The sequence below is a fragment of the Engraulis encrasicolus genome, chromosome 5 (genome assembly GCF_034702125.1).
Source record: "Engraulis encrasicolus isolate BLACKSEA-1 chromosome 5, IST_EnEncr_1.0, whole genome shotgun sequence".
NCBI lineage: Eukaryota > Metazoa > Chordata > Actinopteri > Clupeiformes > Engraulidae > Engraulis > Engraulis encrasicolus.
This window is the reverse complement of record NC_085861.1, coordinates 2,241,378-2,246,954: the sequence shown is the minus strand read 5'-3', so window position 1 is coordinate 2,246,954 and position 5,577 is coordinate 2,241,378.

Sequence of the window (5,577 nt, the reverse complement as noted above, 5' to 3'; positions counted from 1 at the left end):
GTAAGATGTTTTAGTCCATGCCTGTACACTACTGGTAGTGTGTGTGTGTGCGTGCGTGCGTGCGTGCGTGTGTGCATAAGCTGTGTTCGTGCTTCTAGGTGTGTGCGAGCGAGGTAACGAGAAGTCACCCCCATGGGGGTTTGGCAACTGTGGAAATTGGAGGTTGCGGTTTATTTACCACAGTGCAGTGAATATAAATCCATGAGGAAGCAAAAGCCATAAATTCAACAACAATACAAAAATATATGTATAAAAATATCCAAAATGTATTCTAAATGAGTGCTAACAAAAATGCAAATGGATTTTAGCTCCGGTATAGCAAACAAAGCCCAGCTAACAAATTAACACAAAAAAGCAGAGTTTCACTAACATTTTCAGATAGCCTCACAGCAAGCCTCTGATCGCCCCCCTTTCTCACACACAGACTGGAGGCATCTTAAATATAAAAAACCCACTAATGCTAAATTGCACCAATCAGAGCCCCTTGACACCCCATTGGTGCACCTACCCCAACAACCAATCAGATTTCCACAAATTATATTTACAATAACAAAATAGGAATATATATATACAGGGATGTAATGGAACAAGCACAGAGAGGAGACGTAGATCCACACCCACACACACATACACACACACACACACACACACACCGAAAGAAAGAAAGAAAGAAAGAAAGAAAGAAAGAAAGACGTGAAATGGCTACAGGAAAGAGAGAGAGAGAAAGAGAGAAGATGTGGAGGAGAATACAGTGATGAGAACATTAGAGAAAGAGAAGGATAGAGAGAGTAGATGGGGAAGAGAAAAGAGCAGTGTGATGTGTAAAAAAGAGAGGGATGACAGATGAAAGAAGATGAGGGAGAAGTCGTGCAAATATATGTGGAGATAGATAGATAGATAGATAGATAGATAGATAGATAGATAGATAGATAGATAGATAGATAGATAGATAGATAGATAGATAGATAGAGAGGCAGTGAGAGATATGTAAAGATAGATGTAAGATAGAGAAATAGAAAAGAAAGAGAAGAGAAGAGATTTAAAGAAGAATCACACAGAGGAGAGAGAGATGAGGGAGAGGGTGATGGGTGGAGGATGGATGGATGTAATAGAACAAGTAGAGGAAGGAGAGAGAAGGGGAGGGGAAGAGACAGGAGGGATGAGGAGAGAGAGGGAGAGGGATACAGATGGGACGACAGAAAAAGAACAGAGAGGAGAGAAACACACACACACAGACACAGACACAGACAGACACACACACACACACAACACACACACACATGACAGAGGTCTTCCTGCACCTGTTCGGAAATGGGAGACACAGTACGATACCGCTGGACTAAAGGACCAGTCCCCCAGCCCATCGGCATCGACACTGTATGAGGCTTTCGGGAGGGAGGTTTACTAACATTCCACGCCAAGTCTCCTAGTTAGCCTCTGTTACACACACACACACACACACACACACACACACACACACACACACACACACACACACACACACACACACACACACACACACACACACACACACAAAACACACACACACACACACACAGGAGTGTGGGAGGTCAGGGAAGAGGCCTTGTAGGAAACGCTCATCTCTGTCAGATAACACCTATACAGCCTGGAACAAACACACACACACACACACACACACACACACACACACACACACACACACACACACACACACACACACACACACACACAGGGCTTTGAACTGGTTCAAGGAACGAAAATGAAAACCGGGAACTTTTTGTATTTTACAGGGAACAGAAACAAAACCGGAAACGTTATTATTTTTTATGTTCTGGAACAGGAACACTTATTGAAAAACAATGGTAACCGGTTAATAGGCCTACCGGTTTCATTTCGTTCCTCAAACTGAAAAAAAAATGTATATAGGCCTATATATATATTTAGTTTTCCTGGGCACGCTACGGCTGAGGTTCACGTCCTGTCTGACAGCAGACATTCGTCGACTGAATGGAGAGAGAGCAGTGGATTACAAAATCTCCACTCCCCATCCTAAATAAGAGAAACCACTGTCAACCTCTGAAGTTTGTCCCCTGAAGAACACCGTAGCCTGGGGTACGTCATCCAGTTTACTGCCGCCATCCAGTACGTCATCCAGTTTACTGAGTTTTGTTTTCAGTTGTAGTGGGGTTTGATATAACAATGATTTGTTGTATCTCTGTCTAGTTGAAATAATATAATTAGCGACACATTTTGGAATACTGTACAAGATGTCCTGCGATCAAGACAGTAATTTAAGGTAGGCCGTTTGGTTATTAATGTAGCCCGCTGTGGTTTGTCAACTTGGGGTCATGTTTTTGCTGTGAAGAACTGTGAAGAACTAGTTTCGCTGAAGCAGGTTCAGTTCTTTTCTTGGTTTGTTGCGCTATGATGGAGTGTGAAATATCGCTATAGGTAAACGGTACGCTATTTAAATGCAAACATGTCAAAACAACCATGGAGTGCACATTTCGAGTCATGATGCTTGAGTAACCTGTGTGAATGCATTCACCACTTCAGAGTTATTACGACAGCACTAGGTATATTTTGTGGCAATGTAGTAGGATCGCTGGTTTCGTGGATGGGTTTTGGTGCTGTGAACCACAGCAGCGTGTGTGTGTCAACAATCGGCTTTCGCCCAGGCTGTGTGTGTGTGTGTGTGTGTGTGTGTGTGCGTGTGTGTGTGCGTGCGCGCGCGAGCCTGTGTGAACGTTTGGCTACGCAGCAGTCACTGTCGCGTCCATCAATAACCAAAGCTAGTAACCACATATCTGTACATAAGTCTTCAAGTTGATGGAACAGTCGCGTGATGCTTGAACATAGTTCGGTTAATCCACATTTTGTATTCATATTATGTTTCTCATTTGAGACGCAACGTCCAACTGAATGCTTTGGAAGGGAATCGACTGCGTTGTGTAACGAAGTGACACCCAAACACATACAAACACACACACACACACACACACACTTTGGAGACACATTTTTCCGTTTTGCTTCTGTTTTGCACCATGATCGAGGTGAAATAACAGTGAAGGTGTGTGTTTAGGTGTGTAGGCCTAGGTGTTTTCATGATGTGTAGCCTAGTGTAGAAGTAGGCTACATTTGGGGTTCAGTATGGTATCGTGGTTGTGCGTGCTTGAGTGAGTGTCTCGCTGCTCAGACCATTCCAATAATGGTAGGTATTGGGTCATTCTATGTCAATTCACATGATTCCCTAGAATCTCCCCAGGTGACCCTCTCCTATTTACCCGATATCTCACATACACATACCTTTTGATGTCAATTGAAAGAATACCAAGTATTAGCACCCTACGTCCAACGGTTGCGGAGATGAAACCCTCCAGTTTGGTTGGGGTGCCATGTCCACTTTTCAAGCCTGTGAATTGCATACAAAATGTACAAGCAGATTTTGACACCTCTGGTTTTAGTTTGAAGGAAGATACAGGCCTAAAAATCACCATGGCCCCTGTAATGCCGCATTATGTAATAACGGTGCAATATGTAATAATGTAACAAATTATTACATAATGCGGTGACAATTGCCGCATTGTGTAATAATTTACGCATTTTGTAATAAATTTCTTGAACGCATTTCGTAATAACTTTTTTCTCATCTTGTAATAAATTATTACAAAATGCGAAATTTATTACGGAATGCGGCCACAACTTTTTTTTTGATGGAAATGTAAAAAATGGTGCATTATGTAATAATCTATATGGATATGTTTTTTTCTGCACTTGGATTCAGTAGGCACAGCACACACATAGTCTCAGTGACATGGTAGTCACTGCCCTCTCTCTCTCTCATTCTTCTCAGTTCTCAAACTGCTCGAGAGTCGTGAGTGATGCGGTTAAAACCGTTAAGAAATCATTTCACAACTTGTTGCGTGCAACGAGTCCAGTGAATGTCTCGCACTTTCTGCTACATTACACCAATTTACAGCGAGATTAAATAGGCCAGGTCTAAACACTGGTGGTGAAAACTTGTCTTGCACTTGCGTGGGTCTGTCTCAGGGCGCGGATCTCGAAAGCGCAGGAGAAACCTGTGCAGTTGTGGTCCTCGGTGCGAGTGGGCTATCCACTACTACACAGTAACCACATAATGATGAGAGAGAGAGAGAGAGAGAGAGAGAGAGAGAGAGAGTGTCCGCTGACGCACGGAGACAAACCTGGCCCATATTGATCTTAAAGTGTATCTTGCAGGTTAAACACCACCAAGTCTCATTTTAAGAACCTCAATACATCAATTTAGATGTGATATATGTCAAAATACAGAATTATTGCATAAACAACATTTTCAGAAAACTTTGTCAAAAATAACGGCTGCTTCTTTTAAACAAACATTTAGAATCCGACGTAGATAGAGGGAGTCGCCACGTTCTACCGACATACTAAGCACCGCAGAGAATAGGCCAGGTTCTAATATTGTAACACCTTTCCAGACCTATAGGCTAAATTTCAACAAGTGAAATGGTCTTAAACAGTGGCAGTATCCACCAGATACCGTCTGAACCGTTTTATTATTTAAAATAATAATCATATTTTTTTGTAGGTTTCTTCCATGTCAATGCGCAGCAGCAGCGCCATGAGGGTGTGCCAGACCGTTATTATGTGGCATTTCATTAGGTTTCAAAATAACATGGTTAACCTAATAGAATGTCTGATTGATATAAACTCTATTTGTGCATATAGCATATTTAATTTTATGTTTTCGATGTGTTTCCCTCATTGTGGACATTCTCGGTTGGATCCAGAGTCCTGAGTTGGGTAGGCTAGGTGTAGCCAAAAGAATCCCCCTCCCCATCACAGAGCTATCGCGCACTACCACCACCACCGACTGTTTTTATTGCCCCAATCCCCCACACTTCGTTTGCACAGTAAGATTGTCATTATTAGGGTATGTCACATGACTTTTTTTATTATCGCTGCTGTACTGGCCTATAGCCTACAAACTTGACTGTGACTTTATGGCGCTTCGTTTTTGTCGGAAAAAAAAAAACCCGATATGCTTCCGAAGCATAACCTGACACTGTGGTTTTGAACTGCTGGAGAGAGTGAACCTCTTTCTCCAGGCCCACATAGTATCCACATTTCCATCTTTTTTTCTGAAGTTGAGGACTGCTTCGTACCTCTGTCAGTAACCGAATCCCTTCCGACGTTGTGTCTTTTGCGCATGGAGTGGACAGTGTGCCCAGGGGCGGAGCTACAGGGGTGGCTAGGGTAGCATTTGACCCCCCTGAAATCTGATTGGCTACCCCAGGTGCTCCCCCAGAAAATGGACAGTAGCCACGCCCACTCGCGTTACACGAAGCGCATTTATATCGGTACACACCACCCTCGTAAATTTGGGCATATGGGGTACCATTCGAAAGCTTAAAACCCACACTATGCAGTGGTATGCATGGGAACTCTGTGTTGTACGGTCTGACGGCAATGACTCATAGAAGCAGATGTGTGCTTTTCCATCCTGAACAAGAAAAGCCTTAGAGAAAAAAACAGCTTATTTCAGTCCAGATTAATTTCATTTTCCTTTTGAAAAGTCAGCTTTGTGCCACTTAA